The sequence below is a fragment of the Tupaia chinensis genome, unplaced genomic scaffold, assembly GCF_000334495.1.
Source record: "Tupaia chinensis unplaced genomic scaffold, TupChi_1.0 Scaffold000478_3, whole genome shotgun sequence".
NCBI lineage: Eukaryota > Metazoa > Chordata > Mammalia > Scandentia > Tupaiidae > Tupaia > Tupaia belangeri.
The window spans coordinates 1,023,836-1,051,366 of record NW_006159990.1 but is presented as its reverse complement, the minus strand read 5'-3'; the positions used below and the strand labels follow the sequence as shown (position 1 = coordinate 1,051,366).

The window sequence follows — 27,531 nt, the reverse complement described above, 5'->3', positions numbered from 1 at the left end:
GCTGGCAGGTGGCATGGTGGTTAAAGGCGCTGGACTCCCACATGGCCAACTACGGTTCAAGTCTCGGACCTGGTGGCTTGCTTTCTCACTTCCTCTCTCTCTCTGTCTCTCTCTGATCAAACTGGAAAAATAATAATGATAATAATAAATAAAGTTAAAAATCTGAAAAAAAAGAGACATCTGGGACCAGCCCCATAGCCTAAGGAGCTGGATTTCACATGGCCAGTTGTGGTTTGAATCCCAGTCCCAGAAGCTCAAAAACATGCTGGGCTTGTATGCATGCATGCCCCAAATTCCAACAGGACAGAGAAATAGAAAAAAAAATTGCTGTGGGGCGAGCAGGGTGAAAAGGGCAGCTGGGAGGCTGAGATGTCGGGCAGAGCCGATTCAAGAGGCTGGAAGCTCGTATTCAGGATTCACCGGAGGGTGGAAGGAAATGACTACTTTTGGAACAGGTAGGGATAGAAACTGAAGAGCCCTCATAGCAAGCAAACATCAGCCTCTAATTAGCTCAAGTTTTAAGTTTCTTAATCTTAATTTTCCAAATCTATTTTTAAAACACAAACAAGACATCAAAAGCGGTAGCTATAAAAGAAAGAGTGATAAATTGGCATCATTATGATAAAAAGGCAAGCCAGTCGCAATGGTATCTGCAATCATATAATTAGCAAAGGATGCAAACTCTACACACACACACACACACACACACACAAGCACAGTCTTCAGAAAGTTTGTGGAAAATGCATATTATTTTAAAAATTACATGGGCTGGCTCGATAGCCTAGTAGTTAAGGGTGCTGGATCCCACATGGCCAGCTGTGGTTTAAATCGCAGCCCTGGTAGCTTTAAAATCATGCCAGGTACATGTGTGTGCATGCCCCAAATCCTGAAAGGATAGAGAAATGAAAGAGATCCTAGTATGACCAGGCCCCATTAGGGGGTGATTCCCTTCCCTTCTCTCTTGTCTCTCTCTGGTGAGCACATGCAACCTCTAGCAATTTTTTTTTCACGTGCATGATAGTAAGAAATTGGAATCAATCTAAAGGTTCACAGTTAAGGAAATGATTTAGTTAATGCAATTTATAACACAGAGTGTTGTACAGCCATTAAAACTGTTTTTAATGATGTGGTGGTTAAGCCAACTGGATCCCAAATGCCAGACCATGCAATTCAAGTCCCAGACCTAGCAGCTTGAGAAACACACCAGGTGTGTATGCACGCATGCCCAAAATCCCAAAAGGAGGGAGAAATGGAGAAGGGATTGCAGCATGACCCTATCCCATGAGGAAGTGTTTTCTTTTTCTTTCCTTTTTTTTTGAGGGGGTGGGGGGAAAGCAAACATAGTCCCCCATTACCACAAATTATGCATTCGAGTTTCCCACATTTGCAGGGGTCAGCACATACAGAGTGCAATGGATAAGCCTCGCCCTGGGAAACCACCTTTGTGATCATGGTATCTCCCTGCCAGTAAGCATAGGAAGTGTTTTCTCATGCTCCCCTCTCTCTCCCCTTCTCTCTTTTGCCCTCTGGCAATTTTTTTTAATAAAAACCTCTTTGAAGTGTATTTAATGACACATGAAAACATTATGCTAACATGTTGAGTGAGAAAAACAAACTATAAAACTGTATAATACATAGTATGTTCTTGTTATGCTTTTTAAAAAATTTTGTGCATGAGTGCCCGAAATTCTGAAAGGAGAATGAAGAGACTGGCATGGGTGTCTTCCCAGGGGGTGATCTCTCACTTTCCCTCTGTCACTCTTCACTTTCCCTCTCTCTCTCTCTCTCTTTCTCACTCTCTCTCTGGTGAATGCACATGCTCCATGGCAAAAACAAGCAAAATAGTACTCCCTATTTCCTGCAATTGTTTACTTTATAGTAATTTCATATTACTTAAGTAATATAGAAAACAGCCCCTGTCTTTTCAGTATAATCTCTAGATCACATTGCTGGTTCCCACAAATATCCCCCTGAGAATCAATCTGATTTTTAAAAACAAACCTGTTTACTTTTGTTACTTTCATGCTACTCAACAACAGTCTTGTTTTTTGTGTTTGTTCTTAAATTCACCTTTAGAGTTGATCTGACTTTCTGGATACCAATCCACTTGCCACTCTTTTAATCTGTTCTCTTAGCAACTTTGTAAACCCTCTGATCCCATCTGTCTATCCACAGACAATTTTTCTCTAATAGCCACAAAGTTAGCACATGTTTCTGAGGCCTTAACATTAGCATATCTAATCAAAATAAAATGTTTCTATCATCCCACTGGTATTTCTGCTAAAAATGCTCATTCGCGCTTCTCTACTACACCTCACTACATAATTTGGGCATGTTCCCTGGAAAGAACAGGAAGTCAGGGCCGCCATGTCTACTGAGCACTTCCACACTCTTCCTGCAGGTGCCCACTGTGCCCTCTTGACACTGGTCAGGGTTCCGGATTGCCATTCACCAACTGGCGTCCTCCAACAGGTCACTCAACCTCTTGGTTCCTAGAGTTTCTCTTCAGAAAAATGGAGATGACGGTAGTGTGCCTTAGCTCATGACGCTGTTACAGGTTTAAAGGAGACAGCGAACATAAAGTGCTGACACAGTGCTCAATGAATGCAAGACACCAGCTTTACCTAAGCCAGAAAGGAAATCCCCATCTTCTACAACACTGACACTTCGGTAACAATTAGGATTCTACTTCTTTACCCTTGCAAACGACTATTTCTCCAAGCCTCCCTTCAAACCAAATTTAAACCTGTTTCTCACTTCTAGATTCTACACTGTGATTTTAACAGGATAGCTTCGTTTCTCTTCCTCTAACCATGTTCACTTCAGAACAGTGACTTTTGATCACCTGTTTTCAGAACAAAAAAGATGCAGTGTCTCACGTCCTTTATGGTGGAAGTCCGTATTTTCCTTATTAGACTTTCTAGAAACAGTCTACCACAACCATGTCCAGTTTATTCCTGGATCTCCAGACACAGCAGTATAGTTTGTTTTTCATAACAACACTTTATGTTTCTGACTGTGATCGTGCCTGATATAAGCTCTATCCTACCTCCCCACCTTATCCTCCTCAACCAGGCGCATATTCTGTTATGTGGAACAGAATTTTCAGAGAATGTAGACTCAGAAGACATTCACAACATTGCCAGAGACTTCCAATGATCTCACAATTGCACGTACAACCAAATTGTACACACATCTTTTTTAAAAATCAAAGAATGGATACTCATTCCTTTGGTCCTGAGGTATGTGAATGTACTGGGTCATCGGAAACGTCATGATGCATTTTTGCATAGAAAAATACAGAAAAATTGTCACGACTTTTCCGACAACCCAATAACTCATCAACACAGTAAATTTCAATAATGAACACAAGGGAAAATGTGGGATTACTACGGTTTTCATACATGGAAAACTAGAAAATAATGCAAGGGAGACATCACAGACCTAAAGGTCACTCTGCTCTTAAAACGCCCCTTCAAAACAAGATTGCTGGGACCAGCAGTTAGCGTAATGGCTATGTCGCTGGACTCCCATGTAGCCGACCACGGTTAGTGTCCTGGACCTGGTGGCTTAAAACTCACGCCAGGGCGTGTGTGCATGTGTGCCCAAGATCCCGAGAGGAGAAAGGAGAAGGGATTGCGGCATGGCCATCCCCCCTGGGGAGTGACTTATTGCTTCCTGTCTCTTTGTCTCTCTCTGTCTGTCTGGCGAGTGCACGTGCCCTATAGTGAAAACCTCTCAAAAAAAAAACAAGATTGCTGAAGAACAGCACTGACTCATACTCAGAAACAATGACAAATCAATTGCAACTTTGGTTCACTGTCATGATCAAAATAATTCTGGTTAAATTGGGAAGATTCTGAAAAAAACTCAAAGGTCATCCTCAAAATACTCAGAGTTCAAGAAATCCATGAAATAAGTTTCACCTGGGTATTCAAAGGGGCCACGAGATGAAGACAAAGGAAGCATCGACAACTGTCATGTGCCAGCTGAAATCACCTTTACCTGCATGTGCTGACCTACCCTCGGCTCCATTATGCTATCCGGGTATATTATAGAAACCTGTGAAGAGGCCAGCAGATGGCATAATGATTATGTTGCTGGACTCCCACACAGTCGATGGCAGTCGAGTCCTGGACCTGGTGGTTTAAACTCACAACAGGCGTGTGTGCACATGTACCCAAAATCCCAAGAAGAGGCTAGAGAAAATATTGTGGTGTGACCATCCTCCCAGCGGCAGGGGGGGAATTGATTTATTGTTTTCCGTCTCTCTGGCAAGCGCACAAGGCCTATAGCAAAAATCTCTTTAAAAAAAAGAGAAACCTGTGACACATTTTCTCCTTAACTTATACACTTCTTTAAATTCACCTCCTTCCCTCCTTCACTTAACAAAGACTTATTAAACACCTGCTCTATGCCAGCTTCTGACTAAGCACTGCATATAATGAGGAACAAAACAGATGTGTCTTCCTATCTTAAATAACTTACAAGTCTAGTGGGGAGATTCATGCAGAGAACATAATAACCACATATAGTATGTGTTATGAAGAATAACTGAGAAGCTTCAAAAGTGGAGACAAAGAAAACAGAATTCCTCACTTATATGTGTCCATATTTTGCTGTGACATCCTCATGCTCTACAGTATAATATTATCCACTGAGATAAATCCATAGTTCTAGGCTAAAGACTAGTATGTTTTGGTTCTAGAGTTATAGTTTATTTTTATTCCTTTTTATTGTTTGGTGGGGAGGGGATGGGAGAAATAAAAGGAAGAGGAAAATAAAGACCAAAGTCAGGTCATTATTCATTGTAAGAATAGATAAAATTTCACAAGATGCATGTGATCCCGAAACAAATGTCTTTTAAAACAATTTTAAATTCAAGAATATTTCATTTCTTTGAAACTTCACCAGCAGAACTGGTTATTGCCAGGGCTTCAACTGGAATGTCATTTCTGAAGATATGACCAAAAAGCTAAGGAACTAAAGTAGATCTCAAGAAAGCCAACAGAATCTCTTGGAAAGCTTGCCTGGTACCATAAACAGTTCTGCCTGGCAGATAAGTAATGAATGTTACTTCCTGACAGGCCCAGAAAACTTTCAAATACCGGTACTTAAAGGCACAGGTAGAGGGTGAGTCCCTGACTTGTCTCAGTAGCCTTGGGAGGCTTTTTAAAGAGTCTAATCTGAAGTTTCTTATCAAAGGCTCCAGCAAAGCCAACTAAATCAATTAGTATTATTATGGGGCTTTGTGCACATAAAAGAACAATTTGAGACTAAATTTATTTATTGCAAATAAAAGTAGTTTAGGTCTCTTCAGTAAAAGGGAGAATGGAGAGAAAAAAACCTTTCGGAAGGAAATTACAGTCCACTTATGACCAGATTTTACTTTTGTCCGTATCTGCTTTTTGAGTTTTTAGTATCTGCATACTGTTTCAATAGAATCCTAACCCTTTTCCTGGCTTTATGTCTTAAGCAAATTGTTTTAACATTGTTGGATTTTGACTTATTAAAGCTAAAACTTTTTCTTGAAATTAAAAAATACATAAAAAATATATATACTGCATAATGGCCACAGTAAGCTCTATAGCCTCAGCGAGGTGCTACTTGATAGTATGTTCATCTTATTCAGAAAAGTCAGACCTGTGTTCATAGATATGTTTATATCTGCTGTTCTTGTTACTGAAAGTATTTAGATTAGTTAAGATCCTTTGTATGGGACCAGCAGTTAGCATAATGGCTATGTCACTGAACTCCCATGTAGTTGACTACGGTTCAAGTCCCAGGACCCGGTGGCTTAAACTCATGCCGGGCACGTGTGCATGCGTGCCCAAGATCCCGAGAGGAGAATGGAGGGGAAGGGATTGCAGCATGGTCATCCCCCCTGGGGGGTGATTTCTCGCTTTCTATCTCTCTGTCTCTCTCTCGCTTTCTGGTGAGTGCACGTACCCTATAGCAAAAACCTCTCAAAAAAAAAAAAAGATCCTTTGTGAATCAATAAAATATGAAAAAAACTATAAATGGCTATTAATCAGGGATATTATCGATAGTTGACTACTAGTTACTAATATTGACCAATATTTACTTGTCAATCAATATTATTAGTCAATTTTATGCTATATTCATACAATCAAATTTATGTAGTCACTAAGATATATGTATAATCTCTCTATATAAAAATGTTGATAATGTGTATTAAAAATCTTTAATGAAAAAATAATAAATAAAATTAATTTTAAAAATCAGTTAAAAAAAAACTTCACTAGCTGAAAGGTTCTCTACTAAATCTTGTTAGAAAGCAAAGTTCATCTATGATTATCTCCTCTAAACCCCATTTCAAATTTTCAAATTTTAATATTCAGTCACATTCGCATGCATCTAATAATTAAGAAAATTGCTCCAAGCAGAAAGGGCTACATAACTGTCATTTTAAATGCAAAGTTCTGCATAATACTTCCCAACTAAACCCTATTCATTCCCTCCCACAAAATGCCTTAGCAAGAAACTTTTTTTTTTTTTAATATTTTTACCTTGGGGCATGTGCGATCACTAGTGAAGAGAGAGACAGAGACGGTGAGAGAGAAAGTGAGTAATAGCCCCCGGGGTGGGGTGGAGACAGTCACGCTGCAGTCTCTTCTCCATGCTCCACGTGGGATTGAGAGCATGGGCACACAGGTACCCGGCATGAATATCAAGCTGCCAGGTCCAGAACTCGAGCCAGAGTCAGTCATGGAATCCAGCACCTTAACCACTACACCACCTGCTGGCCCTAGGAAGAATTTTTAAAAAGAAAATCTACAATATTCATTTTGAACCTTTAGAAATAAAAGCTTTAAAAACTGGAGTGATAAAATTAAACACCAAAGAACCATTTCTTATTATTTATCCCTAAATCACAAAGAGAAGAGGTCTAGGGGGATGCTGTGATGTTCGTTACTGAGCTTCCCTCTGACGAGGCATAAGTGAGATGTTCCCATTTGGAAAGAGACCTGCTGCTCGTCCACTGGTCCTCTGCTCCAGGATTCAGTCATCAGGGAAAGCCTTTGTACGCTCTCAAGGTGCTGATGCAACTGACACAGGATTGGTAAAACCAAGGACCCATAGGGAATTCACTGGCCCAAGGTCACATGAACACACAGTAGTCAACTGTGGTTCCTGGATTTCTTCTTAAACGTAAGAAGAGGAAGGGAAAGCACGAATAGTGCTATATAAATATTAGCTTATACTTATGTGAAGTTTCCCAATTTTTTGTTATCTCACTCATGCTCACTACTCAGTTGATTTCTTCTTGCAGATATGGCTCATAAGACAGTGGCTGAGCCCAAAAAGGGAAGTGTGTGTGTGCACTCAGTATATATTCAATAATGGCCAGAGACATTTCAATAACATGGCCCGAATGTAGAGCTGATGAAACAAATGTGAAAATTCTTATTATATGCAGAATATTGATTATGCGGGAATTGAGTAATTAAAAAAAATTAATGTACGTTCTGGGAGAGACAACATTCAATGAAATGATCAATTCTCAAATTTATATTAGACACAACATTTTCCCTTCCAATAAGAGCTGTGTGATTATGCTGGAATTGAGTAGTAAAAAAAAAAATTAATGTACGTTCTGGGAGAGACAACATTCAATGAAATGATCAATTCTCAAATTTATATTAGACACAACATTTTCCCTTCCAATAAGAGCTTGCAGGCCGGGACAAAGAGCCACAAACTAAATGGATACTTTATATAGTGTAGCTGTTGGTATGAGTGTCACCTGTGTACCCACTAAGCAAAAACCACCAAAGGACTCTTGGGAACGTTATTCCAACCTAGAGTCTAGATGAGAGTAAAGACCTTACCAGAGTTTGATTCTACTGTGTTTGCACAGAGATCATTTCTACTCTGGGCCCCTTTACAAGAGCTGAGGCAAATTAGAAGCTCAAAAAGATCAACTTTAAAACTAAGAATACAAGAGAAAAGTTATTTCTTAAAAGATCAAAGAAAATATGGATAATCATAAGACATGGGTTATTATCACCTGATGAATGGAATAATTATCCAAAAGTAATCAAGCCAATTACTTTAGTCTTTTTTTTTTAATTCAGCTTCATTTTAGCACGGTACCTGTTTTATTATTAATCCACAATGATTGAGAACTGAAAAAAAGTAATGCAGAGGTCTTAAATTCTTTTAATTAATTAATATTTATTTATTATTATTAAGTTTGGTATAGGCCGTGTGCTCACCAGACAGAGACAAAGAGAGTAAGAGAGAGAGAGAAAGCAAGCCACCAGGTCCAGGACTTGAACTGTGGTTGGCCATGTGGGAGTCCAGCACTCTAACCACCAAGTCATCTGCTGGGCCCGGTCTTAAATTCTTTGAATTTAACTGTTTGTCACAATCAAGCTGCACCCACATCACTATCTCTGTAGGATTAAAAGAAAATAATTTTATAATAGCAAAAGGAAAATTAAATGTTTCTTAAAATGTTTACAAAGATGTAACCATTTGAAAATAAAACAATTACTTCTTTTCAAAAGTGAACTATCCAGGGAACCTTGCAGTTTGCTATCTTTAACTTGATTTTGAAGACATAAATAAGGACAATGAAAACTCTGGGTAGCTTTTTTTAAGAATTATTCTATTTAACTTTATTTATTTATTATCTAATTTGACCAGAGAGGGACAGAGTGAGCGAGAGAAAGCGAGAAAGCAAGTCGCCAGGTCTGGGACTCAAACCGCAGTCAGCCAAGGGAGTCCTGTGCCCTTAACCACCATGCTGCCTGCCGGCCACATGTGAGTAGCTTTTTAACTTTCTCTACTACTATTTTAAAGGCAAAGTTCAGAAACCTAAAGCAACTGAAAGCTAACTGTGGTTGGCGGTATCTTTTAAGTGGGAAGATGAAACCAAGCAGAGTGAAATAAGGTGCAGGCCCTGGCCCAGCCACAGTGTTGTGGGAGTAGAGGCCTTGCTGCCTCTGCTGGAGACAACACTGAGGGGGGCCATAGGCGGTGGGAGTGCTCCAGGTTGTTCATCTTCCTTGGAATGCGTCTGTGATATAGGCTGGGTGAAGGGCTGTGAGGGGATTACAACAGAAAGACTCTGTAAACAGTGTGCCTCTCTCTCTCTAGCTCAGAAAAAAATAAAAGATAAACTTTAGAAAATAAGTAAATAAATAAGGTATCAAAGCCAACTTCCTAAAAAAAAAAAATACAATTCTAAATACTAAATGGCAATTTGAATAAAAAGTATGAGGCTTAGATAGGAAAAAAATACTGATAACAATATTTATACAGAAATTTCAAATTTATCAAAGGAGGGAAATGATAAATTATAAAATTGGAATTTAAAATATAAAAGGAAGTATTTTGCTATCATAACTTGATCACAGTAATATCTGCCTTTACTTTTAAAAGGTAAATCCCCTATAATAACTACTTCAGGTTTGCTTATTACTCTGAAAACAAATATATCCTATTTTATACATGTTTAGAATCTCAGAAACAAAATAGTTTCTTTAATCAAGTGTAAATAATTGGAGTTGGGATTACAGTATTTAAATATACAGAATTATCTGTCAGAAGACCCAAAAGCAAACAGAAACTTCAAAGGGTCATATCTGCTGTTAAATACAGATAAGAAATAAACTATTTTATCACACTTATGCCCCCTCCTCATTTGAAAGGGACAGAAATGAAAACTGCAGACCTTGATTCTGTTGCTAGATGAATAAGGGAAAATTATCTGCCCAACGGATTTATAACCATAAGCTAGCCCTAACATTTAAAAAATGCACCCAGAAACTGAAGAATACACATTATTTTCAAGCAATACATAGAACATTTATTAAAAGAGAACATTTATGATAGCGCATGAAGCTAACCTCAACAAGCATCAGAGAACTAGGATGAACCCAGCCATATCACCATGTCATGTTTAGGTTAGAATTAGCTACAACAAAATATGTTTGGAAATTAGGAAAGCCCATTCTCAAGAGCTCACGTTTAGAAAATCACAGAAAATACTTAGAACTATATGATAATATTAAAAATTCAGATGATCAGAGGGAAATGTATAGTTCTTTAATGGAACAATTAAGGAGCTAAGCACCCAACCTATTAGAAGAAAAGCAGAAAAATCCTAAAAATATGGAAGAAAGAAAATAAAAGTAAAAACAAATTGAGCTAGAAACAAGAGATGATCAGCAACGTCAGAAGATGAAAATATTAAGAGAAAGTATGTATCTCAAGATTAAAGAAGGAAAGAAAAAGAGAAACCATAGTTAGCACCAGGAAAAAAAAAGGGACATGTACCACAGATATAACAATGATCAAACAGATAAAAAGACACCTTGAAAAACTTCATGCTTATATATTTTTAAAACCCAGTTGCAATGACAAATGACTCTTTTTTTTAAAGAATTATTTATTTTTTAAATTACAGCCTCCAGGTCCAGGAGAGACGCAGGGCGAGATAAAGAGAGAAAAAGCCAGCCTCCAGGTCCAGGACTGTGTTCAGCCACGTGGGAGTCCAGCTCCTTAACCACCACACCACTTGCCAGCCCTGACAAAGACTCTTAACAGAATGGGTAAATTACAAAACTCTTACAAAACACTAAACAAAAATCGAAAACAAACTACAGCAACTAACAATGTTGATGAATCTCAAAAACATAACAGTGAACAAATGAAGCAACTTTAAACTATGTAAAGAGAATAATTCTTTTTACGTAAAATCCAAAATCAAAACTAAAGAATATACTGCCTTAGGGATAATGCAAGAGTTTCCTTTAGGTGAGAAAAGAAGAGACAGATTCTAAGATACCAGGGATTCCAGGTGTATTATATTTTTTACTTTTGGTAACAGGTTTATGAGTACTCAATGTTTTTTATACTTAATTATTTTTATATGTACAAAGTACTTCACAACAAATAATCTTCAAAGAAACACTACACAGTAAAATCAGTTTTCAAATGGTTATTCTGAACTTTAAACAAAGAACATCTATAAGACCTTACCAAAAAAAGTGACTGTCCAATCTATCCACACCTGTTACATTCCATGCCAAAATACAAAACTATGGCTCCTCTTTCCTGAGGTATTAATGAAAGAGGAAAATGGTATTTACGTAAACAAAAACACGCATTCTGAAGTGCTAAACAGAGATAAGTGCCAGAGACTACGGGAGCAGAGAATCCAAGTCTAACTTAGAGCGAGGAAAGAAGACTGCGCCACAGCGGAGAACGCAATGTCTGTTCAAAGAACAAGCGGCCCAGGCCCAGTCTGATGGCACCACCCCTAGTGTACTGAACTGCAGTGCTGGAAGCCACATGCTGACCAGTTCCAATCCCTGGCCCAGCAGGTCTAGAACACGCCAGGAGCAGGCACACATGCCCAACATCTGAGGAGCGAGGCCTGGGGTAGGGGATCGCAGCCATGACAAGGCCTTATGACAGGTTCTCTCTCTCCCTCCCTGTCTTCCCAGCTAAGCGTGTGCATGTGTGCACATGCACACACTCTCTATTATGAATTAAAAACAAAGAATAAAAATTAGCCAAGAGGGTATGGAGGTGTGTTTACTTTCTCTTACCTTTTATAGTCAGCACCAAATTCTAAAAATGAAAAATTCACATAAAAAATACAAATATGACTTTTATTAAGGTCATGTTTAATAGCTGAAAATAACTAGATCTAAAAACAAACAAGAGACTCTTTCTCTATATTTACCCATCAGCTTTAAGTTTTCACATATGTTCTGTTCCTAGTATTTGCCCATTTTGAAACTCTAGTTTTGTTCCTGGAAGACATCACATGTTTTTGTACTAGCCACATGATATTATACTTACCTGGTCTCAAAAGGTAATTTCTGGCTAAGATGAAGTTTTGGATACTTGATAGAAAGAAAGATGTACATAAATAATAGAGATAAAAACATAGATACACAGATGCACAGTTAGTTCAAAGCTAAATTCTGTACATCCAGACCTTCCAAATTATTTTCAGTGAAAAGAGGCCAAGTGTTGGCAGAAAACAGTTATTTTTTGTTTGTTTTTTCCATTTTAGAGATGACTACATAGAAAACAGCGTTCAGTCTATCACGTCACAATTTTTTACCATCAGTGTACACAGGCGGGTCCGACGGTCATGAAGTAACGGGGATCGAAGCTGGAAAAGGGAGTGCGGTTTCCGGGCACGGTACCAGGTACCAGAGGCTGCACCCATTTAATTGGAAACGGCGTTTGTAGCTGTGATTGAAGGCTAGTGAATGATTGAGGGTGAAGCTGAATTTCTGTAAACATCTAGTATTATTTTGTTTAGATAAAGTCAGTCAGTCTGGGTTCAAATTCACTCTCACTTGAGTCTTTAACATTATACTGACCAAGAAAACAGCAGAAGATAAAGACTACGATTAGGAATATAGATTTTATACTGGAAACAATAATGAAATGCTTTGAGGTCAATGAAAAAATCAGATCCCTTCTCTCTCTCCAAAATTCTACTTCTAGGGCTTTACCCAAAGAGAATAACCAGAGATAAATATTCATTTTGTATTCATGTTTGTATAGATGCAAAGACGTGCAAGTTTGTATAGTTACAAAACCATAATGAAAAAAAAGGGAAAAAATTTATCTGATACTATGGCATATCTACCAATAAATCCATAGACTAATACGATATTTAAAATGTCACAGATCATTTCATGACACCGAAATTGGGTCATCTTTGTGTGAAAGTTACAAAGCAATATATATCTAGTAAAGGGATATTTTCAAAAGTTAAAATATTATACTGCTTTTCTAAATGTATATAAAAATATACACCAAAACATTAACAATACTTATCTCTGGGTATAAGATTTATTTACATTTTGTTTGGATTTTTTAAGTTTTCTATAATGAATATGTGTCACTTCCAAAATAAGAAGACTCTATCTATCATACCATGAGAATAAAAAATAAAAATTTGGGCATAGCCACAGTGGCACACAGGTGTGGCCACCACTTGGGAAGCTGGAGGCTGCACAGGAGACCCCAGTTTAGTTCCTGTGCCCACCTGAACACCCTGGGCAGAGCTGTGCATGTCCATAAGCCTAGCCTATCGGGTGGCTGGGGCAAGAGGATCATGACACAATGAGACCTTGTCAAAAACACCTATCTCTGTCTCTCTACCTTTCCTTCTCTCCCTTCCCCCTTTTCTCTGCCTCTATCTTCCTCATAAAGAGGAGAGGAAAAAAAAGAATAAAGATTTGAAACCTTGCAATATCAACTATACATTAAATACAGAAATAAAAATAAGATGTTCCCACCATCATTATACTTTTTTTTTTTTTTTTGCTTCCATCACAGGCACATACTTGCATACAGGAAGGTCTAGGGATGAGAACTCAAGACTCAAGACCTTCCCAAGTGAGTCAGTCTTAGAGAGTATTGTGTTACTGCTGTACCACGTCAGCCCCTACACTTTTAAGTGGGAGTTAATTTACCCAATTTATACAAAATAGGGAAACCTTAAACTCAAAACAGAATATATCATTAAAGAACTGAAAAATGCAAAAGAAAGAAAAACATCTGAGGAAGTATTGAGTGGGAATGGACTGAGAATTCCCTAGTAGTGTTGGACTGAGTGGAACTTCCCAAGGCATCATGGTTTAGCAGTTTAATTAAAAGGGGAGAGGAAGAGTGCTTCACATATGACCTGGAAGACATGGAAAAAATAAACTAAAATGATGGACACAATCAAGTTTATTATTCGTACACATTTCAGCAAACATTCTCCCCTCTGAAAGGCAATGGGTGCTGCCTAATACAGTCTCTTTCCAACCCAATTCCCTTTTATCTACATCCTCCCAGGACCAACTTAAAGCAAAAGTCTTAGAGCAGACGTCTCAGCCAGACACCATACCAAAAACCTGGCATGGGTGTAATTGAGTCTTAGGTTATTTTCCGTTGAAACCCTTATTCTGATTTAAACTTCAGACACCTTTAAATGGTTACAAATGTTCTTTCTCTAAAATCACCTATCCATTTGTTTTTTTTAAAAAAAATAATTTAAAAAGTAGGAGGTAAAGATGTCTCCCTTTGGAAGGTAACAGCTAGAAAAGAATTATACTCCTTTTGTACCAACCTCCCTGAGGCAGATGCTTAGAAGTTTCGACATAAAAGAATTCACCTAAAACATTTTCAAAGGCTTTAATGATATAGACTGAACTCAGTTAATTAAGAGAAAAAAGTTACCTATAAGTTTTGGTCAAAGCCCTAAAAGGTATACAAAACATATACATAACTATGATGACAAATACAGGTTTCAACTGAAAATTATCTCAGAATCAGTATTTTTGCCAGGTGATTGGTACAGTATCTGGAGGAGGATGTTTTTAATCTGAATTCAGCTTGGGTAGATATAATTTCTTTAGCATTATCACTCAAAAGAAGTGCCGATAATAATGATGCTATTAGTAATTTCAGTAGGTAACACTGGTGTACCTTCCTAACTGCAAATGTACAGTCTTTTGTTTGAGACCTGAGAGCTATATTAAAACCCAGGCTAACTTGGGGCCAGCAGGGGGCATGGAAGTTGAAGTGCTGGATCCCCCAGAGCTGACTTTGCAGTTTGAGTCCTAGACCCAGCCATCTGAAAATCATGCTGGGTGCATGTGTGTGCCCAAAATCCCAAGAGGAGAATGGAGAAGGGACTGCAGTATGGCCATCCCCTCTCAGTGGGTGATTTCTTACTTTACATCTCTTTGTCTCTCTCTGGCAAGCACACATGCTCTACTGCAAGAACCTAAAAACAAACAAACAAACAAAAACCCTAACTCTTCATTACATTTATAATGAACATGAGTGACCTTTTCAGTATATTAAGTTAGAGCTTCATTCTTGAGTTTTCTGAATTTACTGTCATATAAACAGAAGTTGACATAAATTACTTTTACCAATACTGTCCAAATTTACTGGCATAGAGGCTAAAAGTCATTTTACTCTATGTGTCAAACTCAAAGACTGAAACAGCTTGCTGTCAGCTTCAGAAACCATTTTTTTTACAAGTATGGCACACTGCCTCAAGCCAACTAAACACTAAAGCATGTTGGGCTGCCCACACTGCAAATTATTTGGAATGCTCTCCATGTTTTGTGGTTGCAAAGGTCCCTATTTTGTGGATCATCCAGTTCAAATTAAGGGCACATCTGACCTTAAGCAGAAAATTCCCACGAAACTGAAACTGTAGACAATCAAGATTCCCTCAGGTCTGCAGGCTCCTAATAAAATATCTCAAATGTTATTTTTTGAAAGCTAAAAAGACATAATATGAACTCCATGAAACTTGTTCCTGTTTTCAAGTAAGTGCTAAGCACTTACCCTAAATATACACATCATAGTTCCAATAAAAGGGGGAAAATTGCTACACACAACAAACTAAAGGGCATTTGTACCAAAAATAAGCAAATCACTGGTAAATACCTAGCAAACTAAGGCAAAAATCAGTTGAAGAGATTATTTAATTTGGATTTTCATACACATGCTAAAATGAACAGTTCAGCTGTGAAATGTGATAAATATTTCAAAGGTAAATGAGGTAGTTAGTTGCCTTGTAGTGACTGCAGCACTGTATTACAGGTATTAAGTTCTCAAGTATTAATGGGCCCCTTCAACAAATCAAATGCTTAGAAAATGATTTTACAAATTGGAGTACCAGAATCTTACCAAGATTTGCTACTCATGCCCTTGACATCTTTTATGTTCAGACCTATAAAGAATGTCCGAAAGACCATTTTTTAAGTTTTGTTTTTTTTTGGGGGGTTTGTTTTGTTTTGGAGAGGTTTTTGGTATAGGGTGCGTATGCTCGCCAGAGAGACAGAGAAAGATAAAGAGACAGAAACAAGAAATCACCCCTGGGGTATGGCCATGCCACAATCCCCTCTCCTCTACTGTCCTCTCGAGATCTTGGGCACGCACGTACATATGCCCAGCATGAGTTTAAGCCTCCAGGTTCAGGACTTAAACCACGGTGGGCTACATGGGAGTCCAGCGACATAGCCATTATCTCAACTACTGGTCCCACATTTTTGAAGTTTTAAAAAAGAAACCAACATACCAACAGTCAGATTTTACCTAGAACTCTGTCGGCTGAAGATAACATACTGAAAACTAAGAAATGGTTCAATTACCAACCTGTGAGTACCAGAATCTTACCACAAATACAGGTTTCAACTGAAAATACAGGTTTCAATCCATTTCTTTTTTTTTTTTTTAAGAGATTTTTGCTAAAGGGCACTTCTCTCACCTGATAAACAGAGAGACAGAAAGCAAGAAATCCCCAAACTGGTAATGGCCACATTGCAATCCCTTCTCCATTTTCTCCTTGAGATTTTGGACACATATGCACATATACCTGGCATGAGTTTTAAATTGCCGAGTCCGGGACTAGAACCACGGTCGGCTACGTGGGAGTCCCGCAACATAACAATTACGCCATCTACTGGTCCTGAATTCAGCCCTTGTCAATAGACAAATATGTGGTTAGGATTACCTGCATACAGCTCTCTGGTTCAAGCCTTGTAAGAATTAAAAACAGTTGGAAAATACAGTATTTTTAAACTTAACTGACACTGATTAAAATGCTGAAAAACTGGTAAGTCCTAACAAGACCTTTATTGAGCTTCTGATCTTTTAGACTTGCTATTCTTAGTGCACATGTATTATCAAGTCTCCAAATAAGTTTTTACACACACACACACACACACACACACACACACACACACACACAGAGAGAGGAGATACAGATATATACATATGTAAATCCATGTGTGTATATATACACATGCAAACACACAGGGAATGTTAAAAGTTCATAGAAAAATTTAATTAAAGTACCAGTTTATTTGGGTACAAAATTGTTCTGAAATCCATGCATATTCATAAACTTTTTGAAGACCCCTCATGTGTACATATACTGTACAGGGTCAAAAAGAATCATTCACGAAGCAATGATCTAATCAAATAAAGCATAAACAAAATCTCAAGGTACCACATCAATTAATACAATCCCAGGCACATCTACCTTAGAACCCCAAATTCTTACTTTGCTGCCTGCAGGCCAGCAAATTTATGGTAAGATGGTAACAGCAATTAGGGTTTTAAGTGTGTGACTTTTCTAAGCAAATTTTGCTCCAAGAATGTTCAGTTTGCCGCAAACTTTCAGAAAATGCTTGCGATGTTGAGTTCCTTTTTAAAAGCTTGAGTTCTGGTATATTTGACGGCAAAGCTATGGAACTATGCTCAGAGATGAAAACCTATATACTAAGCACAATTTTACAATATTAATTGTTATTCTGGAATGTTTTTCTTTCAAAATTTCCCCCTTGCAAGTAAGATGTCTAGTCTCTCTTGGTAGTATATTTTTCATACACAAAATTATCTCAGGTAACATGTATACCTGGGAATTTAAGTACTTTGTGACAGTCTTTTCTTTAAATTAGCACTCACATTCTATTTTTATTGTTCATACAGGTCTGGATGATGCAATCAATTATGTCACTAAAATTCTGGCTATGCAACACTTCACAAAAATAGGGACTTTTCATCAGCACCTTTGACTTGCCCCTGACTTGAGATATACACAATAGAGCAGGAAAGAAGAGGCAGCAGAGACTTGGATGTGTGAGAAAACGTGGCTTCTTTCACTGAACACGGGGAACAAACTTAACCATTCGTGTAAAAAAGGTACTTGTATAGTTAAGTTTCATTAGATGATTGCACGGACTCATATCTCATCCATACATAAAATTGTTGAAGTGATGTTAGATTATACAAGAAACATCAGGTTTTATTTATGACTTTTAGAAATACTTCCACTAAAACTAGTTAGAACCTTAATCTAAGACATAATGAAAAACAAATTCGTAGATAAACAGAAAATCCCACTTTTAAAAATATGGTTAAGGTTCAAGCTGCCTCTGAGTGGGGGGGGGGGGAGACTGCATCCTACTACCGGGATACCTGTATTTCCTAAGTGTGGAGACTGAGTCTAAATATTTCATCAAAGACTAAACGATCGATTACTTTGAAATTCTGGGCCAGCTCTGGGGGTAAAATGTTCATAAAGACACGTTATTGGGGTTTAAGCACCCTGAACCTCCAGGATATATTTTTCTTTAAAAAATGTGAAAAAGAAGAATGCTTGCACAGGGGGCGGAAGGGAAGAACTAAAATCAGGGCGGCGCTGGAAGCCCAGTAAGGCTGAAGCAGACACAGCGCCGCGAGCTCAGCGCACTGAGGAGGGAACCTCTCGGAACTGTCGGAGCTCTCCGGGAGCCTTCCACCTGGGCGGACGCGGGGGATTTCAGCCCTCCGGAGTCCAGGCCACCGAGTGAAAGTTCAAGACGACCCCATCCCTTCCTCGCACACCCAGCCGGCACGAGCCTCTGGACCAGAGCAGCCGGGCAGGGGCGAGTCGGGCACCGGGCGCGGCGTGCAGCCGCCGGGTTCCTAGAAGGCCTAGCCGTGTACCGCGCAGGGGATCGGGCCGGCGGCGTTGGAGGCGAGGCCGGCGGCACCGGGAACGCCGAGTCCCCAGCGAGCCCGGCTGGCTGCTGAAATCACTCCAGCCCAGCTGCAAAGACCTTCCCGAAGCCCAAACCCCCAGCTCCCCTGGCACAACTTCGGTCACAGCAGCCTCGCTCCCCCCACGCACCCCGCCAAACCGCACGCCCTGCCCTCCGCAGCGACCACAGCGCTCCCCGCCCCGGGGCTACCTGTCCCGCCGGCCGGGGACCGGGACCCCAGGCTCACCTCATACAAAGGGCAGCGCGCGGGCGCCAGCGGGAGAGCCCAGGGAGCATGGCCCCAGCCAGTCCCTCCCGGAACTTTCCTGACATAGCACTTCTCTCCTCCGCCGCAGAGAACAACGCTGCCAGGCAGCGAGGAGGCGGCGGCGGCGGCGAGGAGGGCGCGGCGGTGGCGGGAGCTGGAGCGAAGTGAGGAGCATCGCAGCCGAGCGCCGCCGCCGAGCGAGCCGCAGAGGGGGTCCCGCCCCCAGGGGAACCAATGCGCAGGGTAACCAATGCGCTCTCTTAAAGGCGCCGGCCCGGTTTAGGCCTTAGATGAAGGGGACGGGGAGGGGTGATAAAGAGGGAGGGGACGAGTATTGAAGGAGAGATCCCGGGAAGCCGCCGCCCAAGCACAGCGCTGTCCCTTCCCCATCCGGTCTCTCCACCACCCGCCCCTCAGGTCCCGTCGTCCGTCCGCCAGGGCGAAGGCCCCAGGGTCTGGCAAACCTTCGGACGGGCACAGGCTTTCCGGCGATATTGGCCTGAGCCCCACTGTGCGCCGCGGAAATACCCTCACCCCCGACTCTAACCGCCTCCCCCATTGCCCACCTCCGTCCTCCCTGGCGCCCCTAACCTCTCTAGCGCAGGAGACGAAATACCTAAGACCCGCTGAAGCCCCTCGGGGACCCCTGAGGCTGCCACTGGTGCAGGACACAGACTTGCTGGGAGCCCCCAGTGCTATGTTCTCTTCGAATGGGCATCCTGGCTGGCTGGTCTCCAACTGTGCTTTTCTTTCTTTTTTGTCTTTAAGATGTATCTAATTTTATTTATTATTAAATTTAATTTGCTATAGGGCATGCGTGCTCTCTGGTGAGAGAGAGAGAGACAAAGCGGGAAAGTGAACTGCCAGGTTCAGGACTTGAACCTTGGTGAGCCATGTGGAAGTCCAGCACCTTAACCACCACACCACCTGCTGGTCCCTCCAGCTAGGTTGCTCAAACTATTGACTTTCATTAGCAAAGTCTGCCTGTATAGATTGCCAAAATGAATTTAGGAAAAAACATCTTGAGATCTAAGTTACTGTGTAATGCTGCTTTCAAGAGTCATTATTTTTCCAGAAGTTACTGGGAAATGCTGCTTTCAAGAGTCATTATTTTTCCAGCTATCGCCAATATTTGTGATTATTTCTGAGGGACCGCAGTCTCCAACTACCATTGGCCCTAAGAACAGACCACAGGACCAGCTTCTTGGGCAAAGAGGTTTACTGTCCAGAGGCTTAATTCTCTACCCATGGCTCCAATCCCTGCTTCTCAGGCCCTTGGGGGCCTCAGCAAGGTGTTGGCCACTTGTGCCCTGCACCGTTGGAGCTTGGCATTTTCTAAAGCACAGTATCACTGGCCTGAGACTGGACCTCAACATCTAACCCAGTTTCCTCCCTGCCACCTGCAGCTGTGTGACAAACATTTGTGTTGAATGTGTGGATGAAGGGGACATGGAGAGAATATGCAAGAGTTTGGAGCGAATCCTGTTACCAGAGGAAGAATAATCCTCGGGCTCTATAAAAGCAAATTTGGTCCTGTCTGGATCAAACATTAAGATAAGAAAGGAGGTTGGCAGTGAGCCAGAGTGAAGATATCCTAGTTATGATAAACTATTGGATAGTCAGGATAGTTGGATGTGACAGGTACCCAACTCAGGAAGACTTACCGCAGGCTTGGTCCCTTAGCACAGTGGTTAACTGCTATTTGGTTAAGTGCTATTTAGTAGAGCCTGGATCCCACATGGCAGACAGCTGTGTGAATTCCCACCCTGACAGTGGCTTGAAAAACACTTGGCACCAGGAGAAGGCAGAATGGTTACGACCCTGGACTCCCATGCAGTTGATCATGGATGGAGTCCGGACCCAGTGGCTTAAAACTCAGGCCAGGTGCCCGAAATTCCAAAGAGAAGGGAGGAAAAGGGGCTGCAGCGTGGCCATCTCCCCTGGGGGGTGAGTTCTCGCTGCTTTCGGTCTCTCTGTCTTCCAGCAAGCACACACACCCTATAGCAAAAATCTTTCTTAAAAAAAAAAAAAAAAGAAAGAAAGAAAAAAACACTCTGAATACATGAATGTGCTCACCTAATGTGCTCACCTACCCAGGAGCCTGACAGGGGTTCTCTCTCTAGCATGTGCCTCTGGCCTAAAAAGAAAGAAAGAAAGGAAAGAAAGAAAGAAAGAAAGAAAGAGAGAGAGAGAGAGAGAGAGAGAGAGAGAGAGAGAGAGAGAGAGAGAGAGAGAGAGAGAGAGAGAGAGAGAGAGAGAGAGAGAGAGAGAGAGAGAGAGAGAGAGAGAGAGAGAGAGAGAGAGAGAGAGAGAGAGAGAGAGAGAGAGAGAGAGAGAGAGAGAGAGAGAGAGAGAGAGAGAGAGAGAGAGAGAGAGAGAGAGAGAGAGAGAGAGAGAGAGAGAGAGAGAGAGAGAGAGAGAGAGAGAGAGAGAGAGAGAGAGAGAGAGAGAGAGAGAGAGAGAGAGAGAGAGAGAGAGAGAGAGAGAGAGAGAGAGAGAGAGAGAGAGAGAGAGAGAGAGAGAGAGAGAGAGAGAGAGAGAGAGAGAGAGAGAGAGAGAGAGAGAGAGAAAGAAAGAAAGAAAGAAAGAAAAGAAAAGAAAAGAAAAGAAAGAGTAAAGAAAAGAAAAAGGAAGAAGTAAAACTTATGTTGGAAGGGGTTGGAATTTATTGGGCCATATGTTTATAAATCCCAAAGTAGAGCTGAAAAATATAAAAACAAAAAACTAACCAAACAACAAACAAGCTTTTAAAAATCCTTTTTCCCCCTTCCAAATGCTCAGGGTGTGAAGACTTAGTTTTTCTCCCTATCTTGGCAGTGTTTTGATTGCATTGACTCTATTTTCTCTGAGCAGAGGCAAGACCTACAGTCCCAGGCTTACATCCAACTTCCTTAGCAACTGATCCCATCAGCAAGCCAGCAAGCCAAGTAATGAGTCTCATTGGACCCACTTGGATCCTGTGCTCAACTCTGAACTGTCCATTGTGACCATGAGAAGGAATGTACAAGGCCAGTCTGGAATCATTTTCCTATATCTGAGAAAGGTCAAGGGAAACAGCTTTGCTTTCCCATCCTCCATATACAGCCAAACGACATGGACTAAGTGGAAGAGGTTTTCCAAAGGAAAATTCAAGTGTTATTATAATAAAGGGGAATGGATATTGAGCAAATGAAGACCGTGGATGCCCACTACAGTCTCCCCTTCTCCAACACAAGGACTCTAACCTTGCGGATATTGAGCAAATGAAGACTGTAGATGCCCACTACAGTTTCCCCTTCTCCAACACAAGGACTCTAACCTTGGTGAGCCATGTGGGAGACCAGCACCTTAACCACCGTACCACCTGCTAACCCCTCCAGCTAGGTTCCTCAAACTATTGACTTTCATTAGCACAGACCACCTGTATAGATTGCCAAAATGAATTTAGGAAAAAATGTCTTGAGATCTGTCACCACCACCACCACCACCAAAGGAACTGACTACCACTCTACTTTTGTACCAGTAGCCTTAGCATCAGAAGAAGGAGAATGCTGGTCGCTGTGGAGTTGCAAGTCGTTGACCCAGTCAGTCTCATTCTTTGGCCTCAGGAGCCATTGGGAAGGTCTTCAGTAATTTTTTTTTTTTACAAACTACTTGCAAATAAATAATATCTAAAACAAAATTGCATTTTTCCCCTGGATTAGGATAACTGCCTTGACACACCTCACCCCAGATACATTGTTAGGCCTCGTGTAGTTATGCAGTCCATTCAACTTAGTAAGAGTTCACAGAAGTTCTGTTTCATATATATTCATTTAACTTGGGGGGAAAAAAAGTGCCACAAGGCCCAACTTTATTTTTAGACTTCAGTAATTTCTTCATCTTTTCAGAGATAACATGGAGGAGTTTATTCTGCCTACCAAAAATGCCAGTTGCAGCCTTTTTTTCTTCCCACACAAGGACTTTTCTTACACTTGCTGACAAAAAAGGTTCATATTTTTCTTCCATTTGTGCATTTTGTAGAAGTCATTATATGCCATTAAAAATAGTCTTATAAACCTGAAAAACATTTTAGAATAATCTAAAACTTCCCTTTTATTTCAGGGATGAAAAAATGAAAGCTAAGAGGTTGACTCGTGTGGGGTCACAGGGCTGTTTTCAGCATCTGCGATGTGCCTAACTCATGCTAGATATTTCAGAGTACAAAAGCAAAAGCACAGAACATGGTTGGTGTTGGGCCTGCCTGATGGGTAAGGCAGGTGGGTCCCACATGGCTGGCTGAGTGGTTTGAGTTCTGGACTCGGCTACTTGAAAAACGTCAGGAGTATTTGTATATGTGCCCTAAATCCTGAAAGGAGAGAAATGGAAAAGGAACTATGCCCCCTAGGGGATACTTTCTCACTCTCCACCCCCTCATCCCATGAGTGCACACCTTCTATCAAGTTAAAAAAAGGAGAAAAAGGGGGTGGGGGGAAGGATGGTTACTTGCTTCAGAGATTCAATTTAGGCAAGGAAACATAATTATCTGTGATGTAAGACAATTACGGATCATCATAATGTATCATTTAGTGAAAAGAAAAAAAAATGTGATGAGCTCTGTGTGTGGTCAGCAGATGGCATGATGGTTAAGACACTAGATTCTCATGTGACTGACAGTGGTTGGAGTCTCAGACTCAGCTGAGTGCATGTGCATGTATACCCAAAATCCCAAGAGGACAATGGAGGAGGCTGATTCCCCTCCCCCCACCCCGTGATTTCTCACTTTCCCACTCTCTCTCTCTCTGGGGAGTGCACATGTCCTCTGGGGGGGGGGAAAAAAAAAAACACTTTAAACAAACAAAAAAAAATTGGTATCAGAATATGAGACACTATGGAAATAATTTTTTAAAAAATTCAAATTAAAATGGAAAGGTATTTCCAGGTGAGAAAAAAAAAAGAGAGAAGGCACTGATGGGGAGAAACTTGTAAAATTTGTTGGAAAAGAAAGGAAGTCTGTACTGGCAACGTTTAGAACAGTGTTTTAAACAGCAAGTCATGAAATCATAAAATAGTGGGTATCATACTCAATAAGACTATTAAATTTGTATTCAGTATCATGTGTATTCTGAATTTTGATGTAAATTCCATGCCTTACTTTGGGTCACGTTCAAAATAAGTACAAAAGCTCTAGTTCTGAAGCCAAACAAACTAGGTGTGAAACTCTGCTTAATAGGAAGATATTGAGAAATAACATTTCTTTAAGCATCAATTTCCAATGGTTTTCAACACAGTTCTCTACACACAGTAACACTTGTAAATGGTACCCCTTATTTGCTGACTAAATTGGAGATTTTCAACCCTGACTGCACATTAAAATCATCTGAGAGGGACCAGCAGGTAGCATTGTGGTTAAGACTGGTTTATTGGCACATGGCCAGGCCAACGCTGCAGTTTGAGTCCCAGGCCTGGTGGCCTGAAAAATCACACTGGGTGTCTATGCACTCATACTTAAAATCCCAAGAGAAAAATGGAGGAGAAGGGATTGTCATGTGACCATCACCCTGGGGTGGTGATTTCTCACTTTCCCTCTCTCTGGCGAACACTTGTGCCCTATGGCAAACAAACAAACAAACAAAAACCCCATAAACTCTAAAATAAAATCTGAGAGCTTTTTGATAAATACCAGTGCTTTGGGACCACCCTCAGAGACCCAGATTCAGTTCAGGGGTTAAGTCTGAACATCAGTGAGATTAAAAGCTCCCCGCTAACCCCAGTTTATAGTCATGACTAAAAATCTCTAAGTTGGACCCTTAGGAGAACACATCTAACACCTGAGGAGCAGGCACATTGACCACGATTTATGTTTGTTTCTTCACCAAAGCATGGATAGCATCATAGGCAGTAAGTAGAATTCTAACTACTCTCTGCTCTGCATTTTCCCTGGAAGAAATTTTTCAACTCAATCACAAACGCTTCACGGTTGATCTCAGTCAGTAACGCAGCATGACTCCTGATGCACAGTCTCGGATGTGTCCCTCCACATGTACAATTTAGGATCCCTTATCAGCATACAGTAGCTTTTGGAGATGTTAAAAGGCAGCAAACTATCACTAAAACTCCCTAAGGAGGAAGAGAAAGGTTAGAAGTAAACAGCATTGGAAATCTATAAGTTGAATAATTAGCAAATGACTCATTAAATCTCAGCTATTTCATCCTGACTTTTAATAGTATATCTTCTAAATACAGTAATTAGTGATGTGCTTTTTTGAGAGTTTACGTTCAGTAATCCCTCTTATGTGTTTATTATTTATATTATACATTATGTTATATATGTCCATTTTATATATTTATATCTAGTTAATCCCTTTGTGTATGAAGCAGGAGAAACTTCTTCGTACAATTTATCTAAGAGAGTCATAATCCAGATCAACTGATACTTTTATTTTGTTAATGTAAATCCAAACCTTTTTAGACTTTGGGGCAAGATAATAAAAATAGCAAAATTTTGTATTTCTCCAAAGAGACATGTCAATTAGGATAAGAAGGGGGAAAACAAAACAACTAAAAACTACAAGTCCAGTAACTACATTATGTGTTTCATGATATGATAAACTCAGAAGTACCCCGAACAACTGAGGCCTTCTTGCCTAGGCAACGCTATCTGAATATAATAAGAAATAAAGGGCAGTGAATCAAGTTAAAACCACCCCAAAGAAGCAATCAATCTGACCTAGAATGTAGAAATTCAATAAGAAACTTGAATTTCTTATTGGTTCCTCTACTGCATCAACGGTATGAAAAGCAGGGCTTAGACAATTAAAAAATTGAAATAAAATTATGTATTATCATCATCAAATGTAATATGTGGCCTTTGTATCCTGTTTTGAACAAACTAGAAAAGAAACCTTGAAACAATCAGGAAAATCAGATTTGGACTAAGTGTTAGATGCTATAAATTAATTATTGTTCATTTGTTAGATGTGATAGTGGCATGGCAGTAATATATAAAACAATGTCATCAGAGAAGCATACTGAAGAATTAAGATTCAAAAATGACTGGCTGGTGGCATGGTGGTTAAGGCACTGGACTCACATGGCTGACTGCACTTTGAGTCCCGCATCTGGCAGCTTGCTTTGTCACTCTCCCTCTCTCTGTCTCTCTCTGATCAAATTAAAAAATAATAACAATAATGCTAAATAAAATTAAATAACTATTTTTAAAAATTGATAATTTTTGAAACAGGGGGAATGAATACATGAAGGTTTATTATCCTATCATTTATATTATTATGTATATTCGGAAATGTTAATAAAGATTTTTTTTTAAAAACTTTCTATTTGGGGCCAGCAGGTGGTATGTGGTTAAAGGCACTGGACTCCACACATGGCCAAATACAGTTCAGGTCCTGGACCTGGTGGCTTGCTTTCTCACTCTCCCAACCCCCATCAATGGTCAAATTAAAAACAGTAATAATAATAAATAAAGTTAAGTAAAATAATTTTTTTAAAAACAGCACTCTACTTGATGTTGAATTAACTGTTTATTAAAGTCCTGGGGACCAGCAGATAGCATAACGGTTACATTGCTCGACTACTACGTAGGTGACAATGGTTCAAGTCCTGAACCTGGCAATTTCAAAGTTATACCAGGCACATGTATGTGTGATCAAGATCCTGAGAGTAGAATGAAGGATAAAGGAATTGCAGCATGGCCATCCCCCCAGGGGGAATATTTCTCTCTTTCTATCTCTCCATCTCTCTCTCTTGCTCTCTAGTGAGTGCACATGCCATATAGCAAAAATCTCTCTAAAAAATAAAATAATAAAATAAAATCTTTCTCCTGGGACCAGCAGGTAACACAGTGGTTGAGGTGCTAATTTCCCACATGGCCAGTCACGGTTTGAGTCTCAGACCTGGTAGCTTGAAAATCACTCTAGGCACACGTGTATGCATGCCCAAAATTCCAAGAGGAGAAAGGATTGGGGCATGGCCATTCCCCCTGGGTTTGTGATTTCCCACTTTTCCTTTTTTTTTTTTTTTTTAACAGATTTTGCAATAGGGCATATGTGCTCGCCAGAAAGACAGAGAAACAGAAAGCAAAAAATCACCCTCCAGGTGGTATGGCCAGGGGGATGGCCACACCACAATCTCTTCTCCTCCATTCTCTTCTCAGGATTTTTGGCATGCATGCACACATGCCATGTGAATTTTAAACTTCCCAGTGTGGGACTTGAACTGCAGTCGATTATGTGGGAATTCAGCAATGTAACCATTATGCCATCTGCTAGCCCCCTTTTTCCTCTTCCTATCTCTCTCTGTCTCTCTCTGGTGAGCACACATGCCGTATTGCAAAAATTAATTAATTAATTAATTAATTTTAAAAAATAAATTCTGTCTTGGTTTTAATAGAACAATAGCAATATATATGGATCTAAACCTGACTGTATATCAAACACCTTTTTAATTTTTTTCTTACTTGGCATTTTTTAAAGAAATATTTATTTATTATTATTTTCACATGAATTTTGCCAGAGTAAGACAGAGAGGAAGAGTGAGAAAGCAAGCCGCCAGGTCCAGGACTCGAACTGCGGTCAGTCATGTGGGAATTCCAGCTCCTTAACCACCATGCCACCTGCTGGTCCTCTTACTTTGCATTTTTTAATTTAATCACTGAATATCTTTACAGTGTACAAAATGATTTTTTTCTAGCATAAATACAATGCATATCAATTCAGCCAAAAATACTGCCATATACATTATCGTCAG

General features: G+C 40.1%; 1 protein-coding gene and 1 pseudogene across 1 annotated transcript in view; both read right to left on the bottom strand.

The window, feature by feature from the left end:
• The window catches only part of GPR63 (G protein-coupled receptor 63), a 57,898-nt gene extending 38,954 nt beyond the window's left edge, over positions 1 to 18,944 (bottom strand). Inside the window, exon 1 of the mRNA XM_006156100.3 lies at positions 18,787 to 18,944. The gene's annotated coding sequence lies outside the window, so the exon portion shown is untranslated. The remainder of the gene's footprint in view (positions 1 to 18,786) is intronic.
• On the bottom strand, positions 1,324 to 1,475 carry LOC114009183 (uncharacterized; annotated as a pseudogene).
• Positions 18,945 to 27,531: the final 8,587 nt, after the last annotated feature.